This window comes from Taudactylus pleione, unplaced genomic scaffold (assembly GCF_031769625.1).
Source record: "Taudactylus pleione unplaced genomic scaffold, aTauple2 ptg000114l, whole genome shotgun sequence".
In the NCBI taxonomy this organism is placed as follows: Eukaryota; Metazoa; Chordata; class Amphibia; order Anura; family Myobatrachidae; genus Taudactylus; species Taudactylus pleione.
Window position 1 is genome coordinate 11,342,417 of NW_028284516.1, and position 26,529 is coordinate 11,368,945.

Consider the following 26,529-nt stretch of genomic DNA (forward strand, 5'->3'; position numbering starts at 1 on the left):
ATATTATGGGTGCAAGGTGTGCGGTGCGGGCCCCCCCTGGACCCAGGGGCCCGTGTGCACCGCACGCCCTGCACCTATTATAAATACGCCCCTGATATTTCCCCTTTATAATTGGATATTTAAAATTAAACTAAATTAAAAACCTAATTCAAAATGATGCCGGAAGTCTTGTACTAGTCTTGTAACAGAACACTGGCTATGTTTTTACAAAAGCTACTGTACAAGTGTTTGTTTCATCTCACTTATAATTCACCGCAAGTCTAAACTATAAGAGGACTGCAGTAATAATTATACAATTATGCAGTTTTGTCAATACTTGCAAATTTCTAGCTTTGGAATCTACAAAGAAATACAGTTTCAAGCCAGAACCTATACAACAATATAGTGATCAAGGCAGGGGCGTTTCTAGAGAGGAGGGGGCCCGTGTGCAGTCTCCGACACGGGTTCCCTCCTCTCTGTCCGGCGGCCGGCAGCACACACTGAGCTGTGCGTGGCCAGCACCGGAGTTATAGACTCTGGGCACTAGAGTGCGCCCAGAGTCTATAGAGTATGCGCTGGTCAAAGGGGAAATGGCCGTGGCGGCCATTTTCCCTGTACTACGCATGTGCAAACAACGGGAAAATGGCCACAATGGCCACTTTCCAGTCGTTTTTACAGCGCCGGACCCCCACGCCGACGTGGGACTCCGGAGAGGTAAGTAATACTATGGGTGCAGGGTGTGCGGTGCGGGGCCCCCCTGGACCCAGTGGGTGCAAGGTGTTCCCAGCACACCTTGCACCCATTATAGGTATGCCCCTGGATCAAGGTTGCAAACCATATCTCCAGAACACTGTCCAGGCTACGTCTGAAGTGCTTCGGAGCTATTAATAAATATAATCTGTTTACGTTTACTGTCCATTCTACTGAAATGTAGCATAATTGATGGAATAGCCTAATTTGATGTATATATATATATATACATATATAATTAGTCTTATTTTACATTTCAATCGAAAACATTATCGCCAGCAGAAAGAAAAAGCTGAGCTCCAGCTTCAAACTCCAGAGCCCTTTTGCTAGAAGCGCCAAGAGAGGTAATATCCAAAGTTCCAGAGTCCAGCATTTCTTTTGCAGCCTTGCCTTCTCCATTTTGTTATTCCAGCTCCTATATGGCAATGTCATTTAAAACAGCCATATAGGGCCAAATGTAGCAGTTAAATTTAAGCCGCCAATGTTTAGTAAGGCAAAACCAGATTGGTTTTGCCTTAAAAAAAAACATTTCCTCTTTCAAACTGACTGCTACTGTAACTCACTGAAGTCTCGGAAGTCTCAGAATCTCGCATTCTATTACAGAAGGAGGAACAGAGACTGTAACTCACTGAAGTCTCGGAAGTCTCAGAATCCCGCATTCTATTACAGAAGGAGGAGCAGAGACTGTAACTCACTGAAGTCTCGGAAGTCTCAGAATCCCGCATTCTATTACAGAAGGAGGAGCAGAGACTGTAACTCACTGAAGTCTCGGAAGTCTCAGAATCCCGCATTCTATTACAGAAGGAGGAGCAGAGACTGTAACTCACTGAAGTCTCGGAAGTCTCAGAATCTCGCATTCTATTACAGAAGGAGGAGCAGAGACTGTAACTCACTGATGTCTCGGAAGTCTCAGAATCCCGCATTCTATTACAGAAGGAGGAGCAAAGACTGTAACTCACTGAAGTCTCGGAAGGCTCAGAATCCCGCATTCTATTACAGAAGGAGGAGCAGAGACTGTAACTCACTGAAGTCTCGGAAGTCTCAGAATCCCGCATTCTATTACAGAAGGAGGAGCAGAGACTGTAACTCACTGAAGTCTCGGAAGTCTCAGAATCACGCATTCTATTACAGAAGGAGGAGCAGAGACTGTAACTCACTGAAGTCTCGGAAGTCTCAGAATCCCGCATTCTATTACAGAAGGAGGAGCAGAGACTGTAACTCACTGAAGTCTCGGAAGTCTCAGAATCCCGCATTCTATTACAGAAGGAGGAGCAGAGACTGTAACTCACTGAAGTCTCGGAAGTCTCAGAATCACGCATTCTATTACAGAAGGAGGAGCAGAGACTGTAACTCACTGAAGTCTCGGAAGTCTCAGAATCCCGCATTCTATTACAGAAGGAGGAGCAGAGACTGTAACTCACTGATGTCTCGGAAGTCTCAGAATCCCGCATTCTATTACAGAAGGAGGAGCAAAGACTGTAACTCACTGAAGTCTCGGAAGGCTCAGAATCCCGCATTCTATTACAGAAGGAGGATCAGAGACTGTAACTCACTGAAGTCTCGGAAGTCTCAGAATCCCGCATTCTATTACAGAAGGAGGATCAGAGACTGTAACTCACTGAAGTCTCGGAAGTCTCAGAATCCCGCATTCTATTACAGAAGGAGGATCAGAGACTGTAACTCACTGAAGTCTCGGAAGTCTCAGAATCCCGCATTCTATTACAGAAGGAGGAGCAGAGACTGTAAGTTCCTCTTATACCAGGTAACACTGTGTAAACAACATTTTTATTTTCATTTGCGTGCCGACTCCCCTATGTGACTTGTAGGTGGTGCCTGTGCAGGATGTGTATATAATATTGGCTACATACTGTACTGTTTGTAGCATTCAAACAATATGTATACTGTATGTACAGTCTAAGAATGTTTTGGCAAAAATGAAAGTTTGAATCTGCCTTGTTTGGTCTGCAGTGGGGTTTCATAATCTGCCTTTTATCCTGTATTATTCAGGCCTCAGATTAGAAATGTGAAATGTTCGGATTACCTAAAATATAGAATGAACAAAATGTATCTACTAAGATTTAACAATATTTTTCATCTCAATTTGATTATGTAGCCTCTCAGTGTTTCCAGCTGCCTAATCCAATTACTGAACTAAATTTGTATATAGAGTTGGAAGCTAGAAAAATATCATTCAGCAGCGCATCTGAGATATTACATTTATCTCCCTTGCCCAAATGTCTGCAGTTCTTATATTATATAAAACGTCTCATGTGCATCTGTCAGCAATCACTTCTGTCATGAGCTAATATTGTCATTTAGTAACAAGCAGATGATATACAGATATCTGCAAACATGTTTACTTACAGATACATTTTCTTAGACTTACTAATAGTTACATTATTAGTTTTATATATTCACTTTAATGAAGGTGTTATCTATATAGCACACACCACTATGCCATCATTGATAATTATACAGGAAGAGGTGACTTGGCTTAGTATTTCTCTCAGGAGGCTATATAGTACATTTTGGTATATAGCAGTTTATATTGGAGTTACAAAAAAAATTAATATATTTTTTTTGGGGGTGGGGCACTTACTTTCAATATTATTGAGAGGGCAATATTATTGGTGGGGCCCCCCCACAACTTGGTTTCCCACAAGCCTTAATTGGGCACTGGCAGGAAGAGCATAGGGATAGGTCTCACAATGAGAGTCCAATAGAAAGGGGATGTACTGTAGTTAGATATACTGTAGGATACATTTTATAGTAATATAGACATCAGTTTGTCATGACAAAGTATCATGCTATTGAGGTTAGACATAAAGTAAATGATAATAGTTGTTAGATAAATGGCTCTGAGTATATTTAAAGTTAATTTTTATTTTTGTTTAGAGTAAATAAATTGATTATCTGTGCTTCCTTCGTGGCAATAAAAATTATTTCTAAAAAATAGCTTGCAAAAGTAGGAATTAACATTTGATATAAAACATAGATTATGAAGACATAATCATTAATATAAAAGTTGGTATTGCAAATGTTATTATAACTGAGATCTCTTAGTTATGATGAAATGTCTAAAATATTGTAGTCATTTCTTAGTTTAAATACCCTCTTTGAAACAAAGTATTCATGCAGCTGAGTATTAGTGCAAATGTACATGTGTAGCATGAAATAGTATGGTAAAGTTGAGTATTAGGGAGGGGGATTCCTATACAGGGTGAATAAAATAGCATGGAGCAGATGATTTTGCAAAGGGCTGCCGAGAGATTGGACAGTCCTTTTGTACTTGAGGGTATGGACTACTAGAAGGGGGACGGCTACACCATGTCATGGTGTTAGGGTGACCATACTTTGTTTGACCTTGATATACAACTTAGGATAATAAGAAAATGTAAAATCTGAATTTATTTCAAGAAATACACTTTTTACTGTATGTTATGATTTAAAACATGACTGCACTTGTACAATATTATAGGCCAAACATACCATACGTGGTCAGTACCTAAACAGGGCAAATTAGACAAATGAATGGTAAGTAAGTTGAGCTATTTACACCCTTTTTATTTTATTTTCATATTCCATCCAGGGAAATATATATTGTCTTGATAACTGCAGGATCTAACCAGGCAATTAAGAATGTGAATAATTGTGAATATCTATAGGGGTCGTCCGTATCTGCCCTGATCCACCTGTGATCTTGAGGAAATACAGTATGTGCTACATCACAAAATGCACCATCTTGTTCATTGATCGCTTCCTGTAGCAAAAATTTTGACATTGCTTTCTTTCTTATATTAAGATTAAAACGCGTTGTCCAGAGCCGTAACTAGACTTTTTGGTGCCTTGTGCCAGAAAGAGAATTGGCGCCCCCCCATTTTTCAAAGGGACATAACACACCCCAAAAAGGGCCATGGTTTCCTGGGGAAGGGCCAGGGAAGAGATAGAAGAGGCCAGGAGATGCTGGGGATGAAATAAGAGGAAGCTACAAGTGAGAATTATAATAAACAGAAATTTGACAGGCCCAAACAGCGCCCCCTGACCTGTGGTGCCCTGTACGATGGCACCGGCCGCTCTACCCTAGCTACGGGCCTGGCGTTGTCTCTAGTACAATGATAAATCATAGATTCATATTCACAGTTGTTAAACTTACTATTCAATTTAAACACGTGTGCACAAGCAATGAAAGGTCAACATTTTTCTAGTGTTAGGGTCATAAGCAGCAGTCATTAAGCCCCATGACAAGAACTGGGGGGCAATAGGGTCTGGATAGTTGATTGAGAAACATGGTTCCTTATCACTGCCAAGCCCATGGCTCTTATGCATTATTTTGTGTGATGTTATAATGATTTCTGGGACTATACCATCCATCCATAAATTTAAGCTAGAGATGGGAGATTATCTTCATGTACAATACATGCACAGTTCAGTTACAATTGCATTTTATATATAGATAAATATAGATATATTCTGTATATATTTCTTTTAATGAATGTCAAAAATCACATTATAAATAACCTTGAGTAGCCACCTGTGTATTTCATCAAACATTCAATTCAATATTGAAATTCATTTTATAGATTATAAAAATGTACCTTATAAAATGGAAGTTTACAACAAAAAAGACAATTAGAGTATATAAAAGCCCATTAAATCTAGGTCAGGTAAAATAACTTAAAAATAATAATTCATACCAGAATGCTACAGTGATCATAAAAGAGCAGAAATTAGAGATCAATTAAACAGTGCACACTCAACAGGGATCAGACAATATAATGACCGCCCATGTCACTTTATGTTTGCATTCGTACGAGGCAGAAAGTTTCAGCTACAATAACCATTTATTCCAGGAAATACAACCTTCAAATGCATACTACACATGGAAATTGGATTTGATAGAATAAAATACTGCAGCTTTAAAGAGTACAGATATAATAGCGGCTGCGGAGAAATCATGCCTAAACAAACAATAGGACAATTTTTAGAAACACTTAACTTCCTCTCTGAGGAAAAACAAATACGCTTTGCTTTGCTAGCAAACACATATTCTATTACTTCACATGTAAGGTGATTTATTTTTTCAATTACGTTGGAACATTTTTTTTTTTCTAGTAGAATTTTTTTCTTTACGGTTTAATTTATTTCTAGATCCCATCACTATTTCTATTTTTATTGATGATTTCAAAAGCATCACATTTACAGACGTGCAAGAAATAGAGCACTGTTTTATGTTAACCTTTTGCACAACCTGCCTTGGTTATTAAAGCGAAAATCCGGTCTAATAATATATTTGCCCAAGTCCTTCTAAGCCTTTCAACCAGTAAGATCACAGGTTACCAGGGAACGTGATGTATCACTCATGTCTGGTGAAACACAGTCCGATCTTTTCACCAGGACTTGTGTAGAAATTACCGATTTTTTTTCCCACTGAAAGTCACATTTTAATGAGTTTGAGTAGGGTCAACACAACTCTTGTTATCATTTCTCCAAACTAAGGCCCTCATTCAGAGCCGCTCGTTAACAGCAGTACGCTCGTTGCGTTCCGATGTTGGGAAACCGCGCATGCGTCGGTGTAACACTGCGCATGTGCATACGGCAGATTGCAAGCTTTTTTTGTCTCGTTCGTCAAATTGCGAACAGGAAGTGACATGTCAAGTGTGATTGACAGAACAGGCCGTTTTTGGGCGTTGACGGGGGTGGAGATGGAAAAACGCAGGCGTGGTGAGGCGTTTTTGGGGCATACATACATTATCTGATGCGAACGTCAAATGTGTTCGTTCCAAGTCATACGTCACTGGATGATCCTCTTTCCGTTCAAACTGCTCGCACAGCTTGGGGTCTGGATTACTCGACCTCATTGGCGATGGACTTCTCCTTCACGATGTTTCATCGATTAATCACGGCTTGTCAGAAAAACAATCAATTTTGAATTGAAAACCAGCTTGTAATGTGTTTTGAAAAGAGTTTTTTGGGTTAGCACAGAACCGTACGTAGGTGGAAATCATAGCTGCTAATTTCAGGATTACACAATCAATTAGCGTACATTTGTAGGTATGTTTTTTTTGGATGTTATTTTGTATTTGTGCTATTGTAACAATAATGTCATCATGTTTGTGTGTATTTTACCATTTTGCTTTGGTCAGGAGAATTTGCATCCTTATGTAATTTTTAAAGTGTTCCTTAAAGAGCCCTTTATTTTACAAATTTTTTTTTGTTTTTTGGGAGGTCGTTTTTGCCTTGTGGGCCAGGATTAACTGTAAACCATTTATAAAATAATGTCAGAATACAATGTCGATCATTTTTTCAAAATTTATTAGAAAATAAAAACATTTTCTGGCCCATTTTTGGCCCAAACTTTTTTGCCAGTGTTATTCCAATAAAAATTATAATTTGGCCAAACATAAAAGGTATGGAAACAAAACAAAAATTTAAAAACAATTCACAAGAAAGGAGAGGGAAGTTTTGGCCAGAAAGGAATATGGGGCAAGCACAGAAGGAGTGTGGGAAAAGTAGCCAGTGCTGTCAATGTTTTTTCCCCCGTTTGGCTGGGAGAGGGTGGGTGCCAGACCGGGTCCGGGATGTCATCGGGCTGGCCTGTCCAGAGGCAGATGTTGTGGCCTCTGGACTAGGCACAGGGTTAGGCACATTTGGAGGATTGGCTGATGTTGTGCCAGAGGTGGGGGATCCTGATGTTCCGGCAGGAAGGGAGGTCGGCTCCACCATGTGCTGGCGAACGAGCTGCTCCAGGGCATTGGCGATGCGGATGTTGGCCCTGGTATTTTCTGCCAGGGCCTGACCAATGGTCACGTTGGCCGCAGCATTTTGCTCCAGGGCCTCAGCCACCCGTAGCAGACTGGCGTCCATCCTCTGCAGAATCTCCGTATGGAAATCCGATTTAAAATTGAGTTCTGTGAGGAGTGCCACTGCCTGCGAGGGTTATTGCCCTGGACTGGCTTCTGCAGGGTCCTCAGCCGGATGTACTGGTTCCTCCCCTGCAGAGCCAGCAGAAATTCTGCGGCCAAGGCTCCCCTCTGGAGCAGACTCATCCGCCTGTGTCTCTGTGTGAAAAATGAGAAAAGAGTCACATTAGAATCTACATATTGGCACAATAACATTTCAGAGTTGGTTACATCACAATATTTACCTGGGACAACATGAGGAGCCGCAAAGTCTGGCATGTCCGTATCCATGTTCAAACACCTCCACAGCCTGCACACACCCCTGTGCCAGCTCTTCCAAATCATTCAACTCCAGTGACACAGGGGTGGGACCCCCACCTGTCCCCCTTGCATGCCTAGCCCTGTCCGCCATTTTTTGTTTCAGGTGATATTAGAAGTCTTGCCATCTGTGGGTGAAAAAGTAAACAATTATTCCTGTTGTTTTTTTTTTTTTGGTTTTAGGGGGGTCAAGTTTTTACTTACCACCGTTTGACATCCCGGGCTAGACGGACATAATCACCCACCCTATTGACAGCACTGGCTATCTCCTCCCACATTCTCCACTTCTGGCTTGCACCCATATTCCTGTCTGCCTGTGGCAGGATGTCCACACACTTCTGAACCAAAACCTCCATCTCCTTTCTTGTGAATTGTGGCTGCCTTTTCTTTTTCCCTGCTTTGGCCGGAATACTGGGCCCAGCAGCCTCTTCCATGTCATCCTCCTCACCTATTTGTTTAAACGTTGAGAAATTTAAGCTTGCAAACTTTCACTATATTATGTTTCAAAATAATCCTTGTTTGGAAATGCTTGAAAAACTTACCGGCAGACTCTTGGCCATTGTTTCCCTGGTCTGTAGCCATTTCTTACCTCCAAACAAGAAATACACCAGAACGTTTTTTTGGGTCGTGACGTATTTATACATGCGTCCTTATTTTTCGTCTGCATCATTGATTGTGCGTTCCTATGATCCCTCCTTAATTTGTGCGGGAAAATAAATACTATTTATGGCTTGGGGCGTCTCATGTCGAGGTGGCGGTTGTTGGTTGTTGGAGGTTACGTTGGTCGGAGTGGATTGTTGGCGGGATTTGTATTTGGCGTTGTTTGGAGTTGTTTTTGGTTTGTCTTTTTGGAGTTTTTCTTTCCGTTCGCTTTTTTTGGTGTGGTTGTTTTATTTGTCGTGTCATTTTTTGGTAAGTTTTGGCCGTCTTCCTTTTGTTCACTTTGTGTATCCTTCTTTTTGTTAAATTTGGGGCGTTAAGTTTTTACAAATTCTCCTTTGGTAGGTTTCTTTTGGCTCTGCCCCAACGACCTTTTTATCAGGTGACTTATATATCCTCTATTGGTAAGTTTTTTTTGTCACTTGTTTATTAAATGTTCATGTTTTGTTTAACGCAACTTTGTTTGACCTTACACTTTTAACCTTTGGTTTTGTGATTCCTAAATGTATGAAATAATTAGCGCATTTTTATCTGCTTATTTTCTGTCTTGTATTTGCGAACTAATTAGCGCATTTTTATCTGCTTATTTTCTGTCTTGTATTTGCGAACTAATTAGCGCATTTTTATCTGCTTATTTTCTGGCTTGTATTTGCGAACTAATTAGCACATTTTTATCTGCTTATTTTCTGGCTTGAAATTGGTTGTGATTTCCCGTTAGCAATTTTTTTAGAATTTGGGGCCCAAATTGTGGTAGTCTGTGCACTGTCGTTTTGCTCTTTGCCCAAATGTGTGTTTATCCCCTTTTATGTTTTGTATTGCACCCAATTTAGATTCCTAAATGGCCACCCTAAATTTTTGCATTGTTTGTTTGTTTATATTTTTAGGATTATAAAATCATGACAATACCCCGGCATGTAAGCATCATTGGATTGTATCGTCAAGCTAAGTAATTTTTCAATTTTTAATGGGCAAAAAAACCTTACATTCAATTCTTGCCATTTCAGGTTGATCTTGGTCGGATTGTTCTGGCCATGCTCCCGGAACCGGAAGCCGACCAACCTCAATCTCGTCCCAGGCATAGGCGTCATAGGCGTGCATGGCCCCAGATATATCGAACACGTGTCACCCTTTTTGGAATGCCCGATGATGAGGTGTTAAGACGCTACCGTCTTCCGCCCCAAATCATCATAGACACTCTCTCATTAATAGAGAGTGATCTTGAGCGGCAAATTGACAGTCCTACAGCAATACCACCACTTACGCAATTTATGGCAGTGTTACATTTCTGTGCCTCAGGATCGTTTCAAACAACGGTGGGAATAGTGGCGGGAATCTCCCAATCCTCCTTTTCCAGGATCCTGAGGGCAGTGATGGAGGCCCTTTTCAAGCACCTCCATCATTTTATTCAAATGCCTTTGGATATGGGTGCTCTTAGTGTGGTCAAGGCCAATTTTTACCAAATAGCTGGCTTCCCACACATCATAGGGGTTGTGGATGGTACTCACATACCACTTCAGCCTCCAGCATGGCTGGAGGCCATATTTCGCAACCGCAAACACTATCACTCCCTGAATGTAATGGTGGTATGTGATGCCTCCCTCCAGATCCTGTCCCTGAATGCAAAATTACCCGAAAGTGCACATGACTCATTCGTCATCCGGCAATCAGGGATATGGCACAAATTAAACAACCTACAAGCTGGTGATGCGTGGCTTCAGGGTAAGTGGAGACCTTTAGTACATAACAATGTTAAGCTTGATACACAGTGATCCTGATGTTGTCACTTCTTTTTCACAGGAGACAGTGGCTACCCTTGCACGCCCTGGCTGCTCACTCTTTATTTGGCTCCCACACCAGGGCCACAAAGTAATTTTAATTCTGCACTTACAGCCACCAGGCAAGTGGTGGAGTGCTGTATCGGCCTTTTAAAAGGCTGATTCAGATGCCTCCACCGCTCTGGTGGCGAGCTCATGTATTTGCCGGATATGGTTTCGAAAATTGTGGTCCTGTGTGGGATATTTCACAACATTGCCATAAGGAGTGGTGTCCCAATGCAGCCAGAGGATGCCTTGCCTGAGGATGGCCCCCCCGAGGTTGGTCGAAGGTCAGTATGTGGGGGGGCCATATGCGATGATGTGGTGGCCAGATATTTTAGGTAATTTTTTGCACAAAAGAAGTTCTTTGACACAATGTGGTAAGGATTTTTGGAGACCATCTAATTAATTTGTTTATTTTTTCCCATCTTCTGTTTGATTTCATAATCTTTGGGACTGAAACGATGACTACTTCCTGCTACCCAAAACAAACCTTCATGGGGACACATTGGATATATATTCTGGACCCAATATTGCAACGCAACATTTGTGGAATCATGTTGGCATGCTCATTCGTCAACCAGTTCTTGATTTTTCTTTACTTTTTTCATATGGTGTTTGATGGGTTGTATTTTGTGTTATCACTGTGTGTATTGTTTGTGAGCCAACACTTTGGTTTTTTAGTTATGTTTTGAATACATTTTTTGAGAGTGTAATTTTGCACATTTTCTTGAACATTGCAAGCAAGTGTAACCAGGTTCACCCACGTTAAAGTTGCTTAAGGGTTAATCCTGTAATGTCGCAATTTGATCAAAATTTAAATATGCTTTCTGGGTCAAAACCAACACCAAAAGGTATTATGTACAATCAGTATGCTTTGGAATCTCAGGCTAAGCAGGTTGCCTCCCAAATTGGAACATGTAAAATGTACTAATATAAAAATTGTAACACACAAAAAAAACCCAAGCAGATTGTTACTGTTAGCTGTTTCATGTGCCTGTTTTCTAAAAATCTACAACACACAATCTTAGTGACATTAATTGCAAATACTTGCTGGAAGAGTCTACTTATGTCAGTGTAAACAATCTAAGATTTGGAGACAAGGAATGAGACTGAACTCTAACTTTTAATTTTTTATTAGGAAAAATATGTTTTTGAGAAAATAAAAAATTAGGGATGCAGGATCCCAGCCATACGGTCAAGGACCACCAGCACGCCGATCACGTGGCCCCGCATCACTTGGACGCACCCGGCTAGGTCCGCCAAACGCCTCTGGTCCTCTGTGGGTTAGAAAAGTGTGGGGCTTAATACATAATTAATGAAACCCCCAGAAAAAACAAGCAAAACAAAGCTATCCAAAAATGACAATATTGTGACCAAAAGCACATTTAACCCAAAAAACCAAAGGACACAAAAATGGACACCCAAAAAATTTCGAAAAAAAAAAACTGTTTGCCATGTGGGATATGTGTATGGGGAAATCAGCAGTAAAAGGTAAAGACAAACAGAGATATACCCAAACTTGTGACAAACCAAAAAAAGTAAAACGCACAGACACAGGATTAGATCCAAACATTTTAAAACACAAAAAAGGATAAAAGGGAAACATACCGTTCAAAATGACGGCTGGCCCAGAACCAACTCCCTCGTCCTCCTCGGAGGTGGCCACATTCCCCAACGAGGTGGGAGGTGTGATTACGGATTCAGGAGAGGTGGTAGTCACGAGAGGGGTGGTTGGAGGGGAGGGGGAATTGGGATGGAGGGGAAGTAGCACAGACGTATGTGCGACAGGGTCTGTGCAGGCTGGGGAGGAGGGGGAATTTAGGGTATTTTGGGGTGAGGATGTTTGGCTGGGGGTTGGGGAGAGGGGCCGAGAGCGCCGTCTTTGACGTCGATGACGCCGTAGTCTTCGCTCTGCCCCTAAATGATGGAAAACAAATTGAGGTTAGTTTAGAACATCACCTTGTTAAACGCTAATTGTTAAACCCCAAAAAATTTAAACATGCCCATGCAGATATGAGTACAAATAATAAATAGGCCATACATGAAAACATGCCTATGCAGATATGAGTACAAATAATAAATAGGCCAAACATGAAAACATGCCCATGCAGATATGAGTACAAATAATAAATAGGCCATACATGAAAACATGCACATGCAGATATGAGTACAAATAATAAATAGGCCATACATGAAAACATGCACATGCAGATATGAGTACAAATAATAAATTGGCCATACATGAAAACATGCACATGCAGATATGAGTACAAATAATAAATAGGCCATACATGAAAACATGCACATGCAGTTAGGGCCACAAAGATAAACATGAAAACCACAGTCAAAAAAACTTACTTTCCGCTATCTACATGCGAAAGCATGCCAGCAAGCGGGGCGTCCGCCGTTGCAGGTTGGACCACCTGCGCTCCAGCTGGCCGATCTGGCGGCGTGAGCCGAAGGAACGCAGGCGGCCACGTACCTCCGCATATGCGGAACGCTTTTCCCGATTGGTGATGGGGGGAGGCTGGCTGGTGATCCGCCTGTCCATCACCTCGGTTAAGACCATCAGCTCGCGCCTGGTGAATGCCGAGGCTCTCATGATGGCAATGGTGTATTTTTAATAAAACATTTTTAATAAAGACCAGAAAAAAAATTTGATTGGCTAATGTATTTGGGTAATTAACAGGACCAATTCTATTGGTTAGTGTATGAGTCATGTGTTCGACAGGGCCACAAATCTATTGAGAGTTATGATAGGCTTGATGCAGTGACATGCTTAAGCTAATTTAAATAAAGAAATGAACCCAGTAAAATATGCGTGGGTAAAAACAAAGAAAACAAATGGATAATTGCCTCAAACATGTATTTTGACAAATAAAAGCGAATGTTTAAGCCGTACGTATTCTGCGGGTAAACACAAACACGGACAAGAGTAAAGTTTATTGCATTTAAAAAAAAAAAAAAAATTGACGAGCAATTAAGATAATTGATATATTGATTGTCATGATACAATTGAGGGAGGTAGGCAGAATAAACGAGCAGGTAATCGGAATCTGACAGGCCCACTTCCGGTTTGTACTTGTGCGTGCGTTACGAGCGAGCGCTTAAATTAACATATTTCTGTACGTACGCCGAACGTACGAACGGCCACTTGCGTCTGGGTCTGAATGAGGGCCTAAGTTCAGAGTATGAGCAGGGACTATGGGCAGATTTTACCTAGGAGCAGCAGGGCTAAAATCCGCCACCCCCAGTGAGTTGACCAATTGGAACTTGTAGGGAGTCCTTGCTGCACTGGCAGTGAGTGGCTTCCCATGGGAGGCACTACAGTATCTCTGCTAATTAAAGGTGTTTCCTCCCCCTTGGACTTTCTTGCCCCTGTCTTGCCATCTGCCCTACCAGGCTTCTAGGGGCTCCAGCTGATGCAATCCATAGAAGTCAGGGCTTGTGCGTTTGTGCTAGTCTGTGTGCATAGGCACCAAGCACAGTGCCTGCCAGATCCATAGCTCATGCACAGTGGACCTTGCAGGCGCTGCAGCATGTGGAATCCGCATCCAGGCTGCAGCACAAGCAGCCCTGCTGACCGTCGAGACGATGGCATGGGCTGCCGCCTTCATCAATAAGGTTAGGAGCCACCAATCAGTGTCAATAATCAGCTGATCTAAGCATCTGATCCATAAATGCAGCACTGAGAAGTGATGTAGAATACCTGGCAGGTTCACACATTCAATATGGTTATTTTTTGCTTGGTGGTCAACTCACACAAAAGTTATATTTCATTGCACAGAACGAAATTGTGCCCTTTCACATGAGGTTCTGACCTATACTACAGCCATTACCCCAGCTAGTCTATTAGTTGTTCTCTTTGCTACCCCCCCACAAACTCTAAAAGTGTAGTTCTTGATGCAAGACTAATAGATATGAATCAACCTAATCAGATTAAACCTATTTCTGTTTTGGTTGAGATATCATTACAGGTTGAGTCTCCCATATCCAAATATTCCGAAATACAGAATATTCCGAAATACGGAACATTTTTAGCATGACTGAGAAAGTGAAACCTTTGCTTTCTGATGGTTCAATGTACACAAACTTTGTTTAAAGCAGAAATTATTAAAAATATAGTATAAAATAACCTTCAGGCTGTGTGTATAAGGTGTATATGAAACAAATTAATTTGATGTATGTACACAAACTTTTTTTAATGCACAAAATTGTTAAAAATATAGTATAAAATGACCTTCAGGCTATGTGTATAAGGTGTATATAAAACATAAATGCATTCTGTGTTTAGATTTGGGTCCTATTCCCAAGATATTTAATTAAATACGGAATATTCCGATAAGCAAAATATCCCTGGTCCCAAGCATTTTGGATATGGGAGACTCAACCTGTATCAAACTAGATCCAAAAAATTGTTAAGCTGTGATCCAGTGCTCACACAACCCAGAGGGCCCTCTGGCATTTTGCATGGTCTCGCACCGCACAGCTCCTCCTCACTCGCACTGTCAATATGTTCTAGGTGGCCAACATGTTTCACTGTTTGAAAATTATAGCTATTAGGTTTACTGTTGCCTTCTGGTACAAATCAAAGCCAATTCTTAAATGAATACAGTGAGTCTGATACAGATAGACGGAATTTGGCTGTATGTGCTCTCGCATTGATTGTATAGGACATATTTTGTCTAGGCACCTGTATGCAAAGATGATCTGTTACTAGGCATCACTATCAGTAAGCACTAGCAGCAACCTATAGTGCAGTAGGTGCAAAGTTACACCTGCAAACAGGAGTATCTATCTATGCTTCGCTCCAACTCTGCATAGCCTATAGTTCCAATCACACACCATCAGTGACCTTTGCCTATGAGTGAATCCCCAATACAGCCCAGTTACACCTCTTTAGTCATAAGTAGAGATGCAACCAAAATGCATATGCCTCTGTATCTCCGCACCCTTGGGTGTGTACAGTTCCGGAGCATGCACACTGCAAAAACAGACAACTCAACACCAAGAACGTTGTGTTTAAAACCACTGTTACCTGAAACAGTTTAACCGTATATTTTTTCAATTAAGACAGCACAGTACAAACAATTACTGTAATATGTGTGGATCATTTCCTCTCTAATTAGTAATATGAAGACACCATTTATTTATCTATTTATTATATTTTTTATAAAGCATATATACTTTTACACAGCGTGGGAGACAGAATTTGTTAATGCTTACAATTAAATATGAGCATAATTTCCAAAACAGAGTTAACGTGCATTTCTCAGACAGAATTTGGCCTTGAGTGTTCCACATAGAATTAATTTAGAATTCATTTTTGCTCTACTAGGAATTCAAACAGCATCACAGAGCAGAATGAATTGGCATCATTGTTGTCCTGGTTCTATTTATAAACTATAAATTTCACAAAATGCAAAGTGAGGAATTTATAAATACAGTACAGAGCAGAATGGGCAATGTAACTCCAAGATTGTATCACCAAGTTTTACATGATCTGTTCCACCATGAAATTCAGTTTGCACAATTTTCTACCACTCTTTACTTACGTACCAAGACACACCAACTTGACTGTATAAGGTCACTAGAAGCTGACAATATTATTCAAACCGCATTACTCTCCATATGATTGCTATTTATCGCAATCAGTGAACTAGAGCACTGAGCTGACAGTTAAACAGCTGTATGTGTTACAAACACAAGATAGCAGCGCACCACTGCTTAAGTCAGCAAGCCACTCATTCAAAGCATTAACCAATTGTTCCTACAGACAATAAGCCCACAAAAACAAATAGGCAAACTTGAATCGTAATAACAATAAATCATTTATAGAGTATCTGTAGACTGAATCAAGATTTAATGTGATCTTCACAATTCAATGTAATGGCATGAAAACGGTTACAATCTCATGAAAAGGCAGCTGTGTCCTAAACTAGGACAATTTATTTGTTTTTGAACTGACTGAATAGGAAAACGAAATCTATTCAGTACTGTATGTTGCATATTGACACATGAAAAGAATGCAAGACAATATGGCATTAATTATTTATGATTTTAAGAGATTATATTTTCAGGTTAGCGTTTATTGGTGAAATACAATCTAGTTGGCACAAATCTGCTATGGGTTCTACAATAGATGGATAGATAGTACATTAAATGGATTGGAGACCCATAATGTGTTTGATGGCTTAGATTTATTTGGAATAATAGGCAATGTTAGCAATATGATTACATTTATCTATGGCTCTTACCATTAACACTCTAGCACCATATAAAATCATAGAATCTCAGTCTGCCCAGTGACACGTTAATGTGTGATCTCTATTCCCAATGCAATTGAATTTGAAAACCCTTGATGATAAGGAAAGCTTCTAGAGCATGTGAAGTGTATACACAGTTAGAGATAAGAATATGTCCCAAGAGCAGTGCTTTATCTAAAGGCTTAAATTGCACCTGTCATCTGCACATAATAGAGGCATTACATTTTTTATATAATGCAGTCTATCAATTCAGTAAGAGCCAGTAATAGACAATGATAGCCTGTGTCCACATGAACATTGGTGTAGCCTACAATATGGTTGCCTTTAATGAATGTAGGCTTCATATTGACTCTGAAAGAGCCCTGTACATTCTATATGGCAAGGATTTAATTTTGACATCATAAATTGACCACAACCCATCTGCCAGGCTTCCATGTCAAAATTGCATCTTGGAATGATTAAATGCAATTTAGATGTGTTGGTCTTAAAATTGATTCTAAATATTTTTTTTTAATCTGTATTAGAGGGAAGACAGTTCTAAAAAAAATATGATGTCATTATTAATCTGTTTTTGTCTTTTTACAAACCATGTGTGAGCAATGTGTGATTCTTGGCAGATCATCCTGGGGTCTGCCATTCCCTTCCCATCCCTCTCCTCTCTAAATACATATATAATAAGAAAGTAATGTACAGTAGCTCTACCTCCAAAATGTATAGAGAGCCCTTCAGCAAAAATTTTACATAAATATATATATATATATATATATATATATAAATAAAATATCATACAAACTCGGCACTCACATGCTTTTCAAACTGCAACTCCTTTGAACATAGGGAATGTTGGTTCCAAAATATTGCAATAATTTGTTAAGCTGACCACCGCTTCACGGTCATTCCCATATGGCCAGTCCCTACACTGGTTCTCAGATAAATGAACTTGATCTGCCATCTTTGGCTCAAGCTGCAGCTTGTTCAAAGGAGTTGCAGTTTGAAAAGCATGTGAGTGCCGAGTTTGTATGATATTTTTTATGTAGATGGTGTGGTCACATGCCAAGGGCACCCCAGATCGTTGAGTGCCGTGGATTAAGCCTGTCGTATATATATATATATATATATAATAAATCATATAGGGAAACCTTACAACATTGTCTAAGTATTATTTTACATAATCCAAAACATTACATTGTATAAGCTAATTAATTGAATATAATTGTTTTAATTCCAATCATTTAAATTTGAAAGTACAACAGTTAATTACATAAATGTGTAAATAATGGTTCTTTTACTTCTGGGTTTAACAATTAAGTCATAAAGTAGTAAATTAAAAATGTGCTATATGTAATGACTTTGTTTGCAACACGTTTAGTTAATAATAGTTAGATATTAGGATATTTACTTAATTACTTCAAATATATTTAGATTGATCACTTACCTTTTTGGAAATCCCAGTTACAGCAACCTCCTCACTGGAGAATCCAGTTTTATTCAACAGTAGTTTAATTGTATTTTTCAAATAATCTGTAAAAAAAAAGACAACTCTGAATCATGATTCTGTGTAATAATCTGTTTGTAAAAAAAAAAAATAATTTGCTGCTTAGGACACAAGTTGTACTTTGGGTTAATCAGAGGCTACTTAAGGTTTGAAAAAAAAAACTTTACAATGCAACACAGTTAAGCTAGAACGCAACAATATCATTGAGCTGAAGGGCCACGAAAGGGAAGACAAATCAGGTCAACAAATTTTGTAGAGTATGTTGTTGTTGCATTGTATATACTTAAAGTAGGAAGCCTAGAAGCTAATAAGGGTAATGAGAGATGGGCATTATATTACAGTAAATACATTATTAGAGCTGTTTAAGCTTGTCATTTTGATTTGGAACATCTTTGGGGAACCGAAAACTAAAGAAAATAATTGACCCATTAAAATTACCTTAGCTATGGATAGTAGCTTTAGTTTGTACTAATTTCCGATGGCAACTTAAATGCTAAAAAAAAAGTATTCCTACTTTCACTTAATTATAGATGGTTTGTGTTCCCTGTTTTTCTTTTTTATCAGTGTTTTTATTTTATGTTCTCATTGAACCTACGTTACATTTAACTATACTCTAACTATCAAATGTAAATTCTAATTTCATTTTAAAGAAAGACTAATTATTTATTTTTTGAAGTTAGGTAGCTGTCAAAAAACATGAGACAACAAAATTAAAAAACACATTCAAAAACAGTGCATTGACTAATGTAAAAAAGATCCAATGTCAGTGTTCTAGGCACATAATGAAAACAATGACATTAATGAAGGGGTGACTATGAATGGATGTAAGAAGCAATGTTTTTACACCATCCATCCTTTGCATTTTCATTTGCACCCATAATCCTGCAACAGTAGTCACATCTCCGATTTACAGAAGTTGTTGCCAAATGCAGAATGAGAGAGTTTGCTCCTATGTGTTTCCTATTTAGAAAAAAAGCCATCTTTGTGCAAAACTCATCTGGCTGTGTATCTGCATCGATTGCCTTTATCATATATCCACTACATTAATTACAATACTGCTGGGTGCATTGTGTGCACAAGCAGTAATATGCGATATATATTAATTATTATGCTAGGAAAGCTCTACAAAACTGTACATAACAGTATTTTGGAGTCATACTGTTACATTTGACTGCAACAGGGTTCTAACACAATGTAACATCCATGTCAACATTGAAATCATGTCGAAATTCGGGTGTCAACATTCTGAATGTTGATATAACATACCAATGTTATACATTTCTATAAGTGTAGATCTGCAGTCATGGCTTATGCCTGTAGGAAGTCTTATAATCTCATCTTTCTCTTCCATTCCTACAACCAGACTTTGTAATGTTCTTCACTGTCAGCAACAACTACAACTGTTGCAGCTTCTACGTATATCCGAAATGTTATATTCCAAAGATAGAATCCCATTCTATACTGAAGTTATTAAAGTGTAATATTTGTGAGTAATGCAGCCGCAGTAATACAAAGTGCTCTTCATGCTTCCAAATGTGCAATGTTTGCATTTTTCTGCAAAATAAAATTAAACATTACAAAGATCACACTGGACCTAGCAAGACTATATGCTCTGCAATATCTGATTTTATATAAAAGTAAACAAGTATAAAAGGACTCTGTTCAAAACTGTTACTGTAGGTATGTGAACATGGGTATCACTTATTACAACTTTCCTCTCATTTTTGACAGTAAAATGAAAGTGTAGAAATCATTGACCTATATACATATTTACCTTCTTTTCCTACTCACGGTAAACCCCCCAAAAATCTAGGCTGTTCAGTAATATATCTTCTTTATCTCCCAGGTTCTCCAAGAGGATGGGTAAGGTCCCAGCACTAGGCTGTAGGCCCTCTTGTTTACCTGTGCTGGAAATAACTTCAGAGGATACTGTATATGGGTGTTATTTTTATTACAGCAGCCAAAAACAGCACAAAATGGCACTAGGTAGTCTCTGTAAGGGTATGGACAGTACATTATATTACCCTAGCTAAGTAGTTCTCCACTATAGGTCAATAGCAGCAGGTGGATATTTACTGACCCAACAAAATAGATTAACTCACATGTGCATGATTAAAGAACTCTACAAAACATGGTCTACAGTATTGGTGGTACTTAAGTGTCTGGAGTTGTCATGAGCAAATGTAAAGGAAATATTTTTTATTAATATTTGGCTCTACACAGCTCCACATTGAGATAATTGTTAGGTTCCTACCTACAATACACATTTTAAGTGAATACCTACAACATAAGGACAGTGGCTAGTTTAGATATTTTTTTTTGCATATCTCATCCCCCCACGACTGTAAGGACGGGTGTGCGGTGGGTGCCACCACACTGGGCACAAGGCTGTAGCTGTCCCTGAGGCATTACACTTTTACTTGTGGGGTGTCTGGAATTGCACCCAGCAGCCTGGAAAGACGCATAGCAATACATCCATAAGGCATGCCTGCCACTTAGCTCCTGGGCAGATACAGACAAAGCTCCCTCTTTGTGACTTCATGACATGATGATGGAGGTTGGCAGAGGTTGCAGAAGTGAGCTACTACATCTGCATCCAAATTATGATGTGACTTGGAAATATCAAACTCTGGGTAATGTGTAATAGTGCTTATATTGCTTTTGCATAATTTAGTGATACTGAACTACAGTGTCCGATACGGGTTGGGTACGGGAGGCCGGCGCTCTGGATCCTGGCACTCAGAATTCTGATGCAGACATCCCGACAGGGTTAGCATACTGACACCTGTCGGTAGGTATCCTAACCCTCCCATTCTCCCTAACCCTTCCTCCCCGGTGCCTAAACCTAACCTCCCCCCTAGTGCCTAAACCTAACCTCCCCCTCCCCACACCCTAACTTAACCCTTCCCCCCTAGTGCCTCACCCTAACCTCCCCTTAGTGCTTATCCCTAGCCTCTAACCCTCCCCCTAACTCTACTACTTACCTTCGTGATGCCGGCAGTCGGGATGCCGGTGCCGAGATTCTGACAAGTGCCGGGATTCCAGCGCCAGCATTCTAAGTGCCGGCATCCCCTTTGCCGGGATCTTGACCAGATCCCGTCCGATACACAGAGGTTATTTGCGGAAATTTAGAGCATTAAACAATCTATGCAATAAAATACAACAAGGGTTTTCGTAGGAAGAACAAGGTGTTTCTGCAGTGATGGGGTGATGATCAACAGGGTATGCAGTCGGGAAGCCGGTGGACCTAATCCCAACTGCTTAATCCTGGCGAGGGTTAAATGACAGGCGTCTAAATCTAGACGCCTGTCATTTTACAGAACTCGGGAGACCGGTCCCCGACATCCCGATCGAAGGAACGCTGGGCGCCGAGCGTGGATAGCCGCGCGGGGGGGGTGTTAGGTTTAGGGTTCCTGGGGGGGACTTAGGACTTAGAGTTAGGCACCCCCCCGGGAGACTTAGGTTTAGGCGGCGGGGAAGGGGGGTTAGGTTTAGGCACATAGAGGGGATTAGGGTTAGGCACTGGGGGGAAGGTTAGGGTTAGGCACCCCTAAGGGAGGGTTAGGGGAGGGAATTAGGTTAGTCAGTACTTACCTTAGGGACGATCGGGATTTTCACCCATGTTGGGCAGCCGCTGTCGGGATTCCAACCGCCGGATGTGCATCAGGCGGTAAATCATACAGATTCCATCAACAGAACTACAGCTTAGTAAAAGTACACCTTAGCGAGTAAATAGGAACCTGTTCATGGGAATAGGACATGAATCTTACAGGTTACTGTATGCTATATCAATACAAAAGGTCTCGACCTTTTTGAATATTACATGGAAAGAAAATGTTTTTCAGTGAAACTTTTTAGAATATAGTATAAGCAGTGCTATTTTCAACCGCATGGAATTAGCTTGGAATCCGTCAGGCTTGATTCTGCGATTTTCCATTTTCCCAACGTACATAATTAATATAAAGTACAAAACAAATTATACGTCAGAAGCAGAAACTATCTTTCTCCGGTGTAGTGCAGAGGCAGTACTTATTAATTCAAGCAATACTCAATAGACAGACACAGCAGTACATTTCCATGCTGCAAAAACACTGAGAATGTTGCATGCCAATTACTTAAAAATATATATCAAGTTTCGACATTAATAATAGTGAACTGTAGTACTGACGCTGTTCTAAATTTTATTGCATACAGTTGCTATAAAATAATTTTCTTTTTGTCTTATAAATAGATCCACATGCAAATCATACCACACAACCTGTAGCCATACAATAAAGAAAACTACCAATGATGTAGTTGCCCATACTTTTCCCAAAAGCAGCCACAATAGTTATTTCATTACCTTATGTATCACGTTTTCCAAACATGTTATATTGTAAACTCATTCAGGCAGGGCCATCACCTTCTTTTAAATGTCATTGGGGGAGATGTATGAAGCCTAGAAACGGTATCAGCGCACGTTAGGTGCGCTGATACCGCTTCTCCCCGATGTATGATCGGGGGTCTGGGCGGTAAATGACAGGGGCGCTATGTGTCCCTGTCATTATTGGCGCTGCTATCTACAAGATAGCAGCGCCGAGCGGCAGGGCCATGTGCGAACGGTCATACCGCATGACCGTTCGGCCGGCTGTAGCTGTCGTTATCGACAGCTACAGCCTGGCGCTAGCCTATCCCCACAGCAGGGACAGCACTGTCCCTGCTGGGGCTGCTGCCGGTTCCAGGCTGCACGTGGGGATCTCGCGATACTTGCGAGATCCCGCGCATGCTCAGTGGAGCCAGCCAGGACAGAGACACAGTGCATCAGCACTAGGCTGATGCGCTGTGGTCTCTAACGGGTAGCGCCGGAGGGGGGAGTTAACGCTCCCCCTCTCCGGCCGATGAGATGTTTATACATCTCATCGGTAGTGCTTCCTGCTTCGCCTTGGTAAAGAGGCGAAGCAGGAAGCGTTATAGCGGCACTTAACGTGCCGCTTTCATACATCTACCCCATTGTCCTTTATTTGTTTGTACTATGAACCCCTCAGTACATAGGCATATTTATAATGGGTGCAGCGAGTGCAGTACACACGGACCCCTGGAAGGCAGACCCTGCACTCAAAGTATACTTAACTTGCTTCGACAAGTGAGTCTGTCCACCTCTGCTGCATCATCTTCACAGTGACATCTTCGGGAAGATGGCACTGTACAGTGAGAAAAGACTCTAGCACTTTGCCAGAGCCTATGCTCTCTAGTGCACATGCTCCATCTTCCTGAATATCACTGGGAAGATGGCACAGCGGAGGAGGAGGGACCCACGTGCCAGGTTGGTGGGGTCTGTTGCTCAGATGAGGTGGTCCGCTGCACAAGGGCCCCTGCTTCAGTACACACTTTTATGAAGAGCTCTCCCACTCTTCTGGGAGTTTAGAGCAGCCTCCTGAATCCCTCCCACTTCACCGTCAAAGTGAGGGGTACGGGGGCTCAATGACGTGATTAATGGCGAATTGCATTATCGTGACACGCCCACATTGTCCAATGCTAAAAATAGATACAGTGCATTGCAGGGTGTGGTACCACAATTATATAATTTGTCGCACCATGCCCCCGTTACTCCCACTTCTACCTGCCCTCTGGGTATACCTCGATGGGCATTGCTACATAAGTATACTGGTGCTTTATATATAAAGGACAATAATGATAAGATATGAATAGTAAATATCCACCGGGAATTTGTTCAGATTAAATGTTAATTTCTTTGAAATGAGAACATATTCTCTACTTTCTCAGTACAACTTTAGGTAAGAGAACAATTGCAGTTCCCTGCTGTAACCTGCCACTAATGAAGGCTTTGGGACAAAATGATTCTTCGTAATCCTTACATTTGAAATCTTGCCATAAGAAGGAATATTCTATTCACCATACATTGCCTTAATTTATTAAATAGTAAAACTGTTTTCCTGTGGAGGGTAAGGTTTCAGTGCAGATTTACACTTGACTAATTCCTGCAAGGTAAATTCCTACAAGAGCGTTTCCTAAGATACTTACAGTAGGTAATATTTAGCAAAGATTAATATTGTATGTCTATTGTTGAGTTCATAATGCACCTAAGTGACTCGTTGAATAGCACAAATCTTTCCTAGGTGATTTGTGCCTCTAAGCAGGGAAGTATGCGCCTGACATTTCATTTGTTAAAGTGTTTTTGTTCAGCTTAAAACTAAACTAAACTTTTTTTTTATAAATTACACAAGGCTTCAGTCTGCCAAGAGTTTATGTCTGAAATGTGCCGTAATAAAAAGAATAACACTTATATTGTACAATGTGTACAAGTTTCAAATGCATATTTAACTTCTTAGTATAATTCATTTTCAGGGCACAACATTAACTTTTGTTTCTAAAAGAACAACACAATGTGAAATTCTTTAGTCATACAATGGGAATAATCACAAAGCATTACTGCTAGTGCTATGTGCTTAGTAACAAAGGTACTGTGATAATGAAAATGTCCAAAAAACAAATCTGTTTTTTTTTTTTTGTATATCGATCATTTCTTACTTCTCTATGAAATTGATGTCATTACAAATAACATTTTATTAATTCAGTTGTAAGTTACAAGCTACAGTACCACTTTGTCAGATGAGGTGTTTTTCTAGAAATAGCTTTTTCTATATAATGCATTTACCTTTCAAACTGCAGCGGCAATTATTATTGATATAGGTAATAATAATGTAAACAGAGGGTAAAGGCAGGTTTGTATTTTTGGAGATGGAAATATAAAGTTAATTATAAAAGCTACTTTCTGTTTTAAAATAAAATAATTTTTCTTTTCATAATTCTTTGTTTTTGATTGGTGCAGAAGATAAAAATATGTACATTATCAGTACTATTTGACTATGCAAAGGAAATGAAAATGCAAGGTAAAGTATAGCATTTATAGATGCCCATAGTAAGAATAAATATGGCTAACTTTAATAGAAAAATACATTTTAAGGATCAAGTGAGTAGAGTTTAATTCATTTTTTAAAAAGGATGAGGGCATGTAATGATACATGACTATTCAGCAAAGGACAATGGTGTCCTATTAGCTCGCAAAGAGTTATGGGGTATCACCAATGGAACAATATATGACCATAGGGGGTGAGGGGGGGAACAGGTAGCTGAAGAATAGGAGGGAAAAACCTGCTTTTTGCAAGCAGCTATAGGGCCTATACTTGACTGAACATGTGACCTCTATCGTGCAGATAGTAAGCTATTTCCTCCTAGTCACCATGTGACCTCTATCATGCTGATAGTAAGCTATTTCCTCCTGGTCACCATGTGACCTCTATCGTGCTGAAAGAAAGCTATTTCCTCCTGGTCACCATGTGACCTCTATCGTGCTGATAGTAAGCTATTTCCTCCTAGTCATCATGTGACCTCTATCGTGCTGATAGTAAGCTATTTCCTCCTGGTCACCATGTGACCTCTATCATGCTGATAGTAAGCTATTTCCTCCTGGTCACCATGTGACCTCTATCGTGCTGATAGTAAGCTATTTCCTCCTGGTCACCATGTGACCTCTATCGTGCTGATAGTAAGCTATTTCCTCCTAGTCACCATGTGACCTCTATCGTGCTGATAGTAAGCTATTTCCTCCTGGTCACCAGGTGACTTCTATCATGCTGATAGTAAGCTATTTCCTCCTGGTCACCATGTCCCAAATCTGTTTGGGACATGGGTTCTTCCAATTTTTTGCTGATACAGTAAATTGTAATAACCTTTACTTTATCTAGGCCCGTATGACCACTTCCTCACCGAACCACTTCACTGCCACATAGCTCAGTAGTCCAACGCTAACACATACGCTAGAACATGTACATAAAATAAATAATGTATTCTCCCTGTAATCTTAATGATTATTGATTGTTTTTTTTTTTAATTGGCAGATTACTGTAAGTGAGGAGAGTATAAGAAACTGCCCGTAGCTCAAGAATGCTCTATAATGCTAGGCATGAACAGGTGATACTTTTCAACATATCTGCTTCCTGCATTAAGGGCTTAATAAGGATTTTTACAATTTAAACAATGCTCTATTTTGGTGAGACCTAGTTTTGTTTATCTAGTTTAATGCAAAGCTGGTGATACAAGGGCACTTTGAGCAAACACATAATTTTTTTTAAGTGGCATAAACACAGCTACAACCATGAGAAGTACATTCCAGGAGTCTAAGTCCATTTACATTTCTAGTGTTCCATTTGAAATGACAATATACATAAGAAGGTCAAAAGTATTAACAAACATTTCTATCTTACAGCCATAATAGACTCTAAGATCTATTACAGATAATGATTGTAGGGCCTGATTCAGCAGAGGACGGAATTGCAAAGCTGCAC

The 26,529-nt window shown here is 40.1% G+C and overlaps 1 protein-coding gene across 4 annotated transcripts in view; it reads right to left on the reverse strand.

The window, feature by feature from the left end:
• RALYL (RALY RNA binding protein like) overlaps window positions 1-26,529 on the reverse strand; it is an 804,654-nt gene that overhangs the window by 521,166 nt on the left and 256,959 nt on the right. For all 4 annotated transcript variants that reach the window (XM_088471539.1, XM_088471537.1, XM_088471540.1 and 1 more), the window contains exon 2: window positions 18,125-18,210. The gene's annotated coding sequence lies outside the window, so the exon portion shown is untranslated. The remainder of the gene's footprint in view (window positions 1-18,124; window positions 18,211-26,529) is intronic.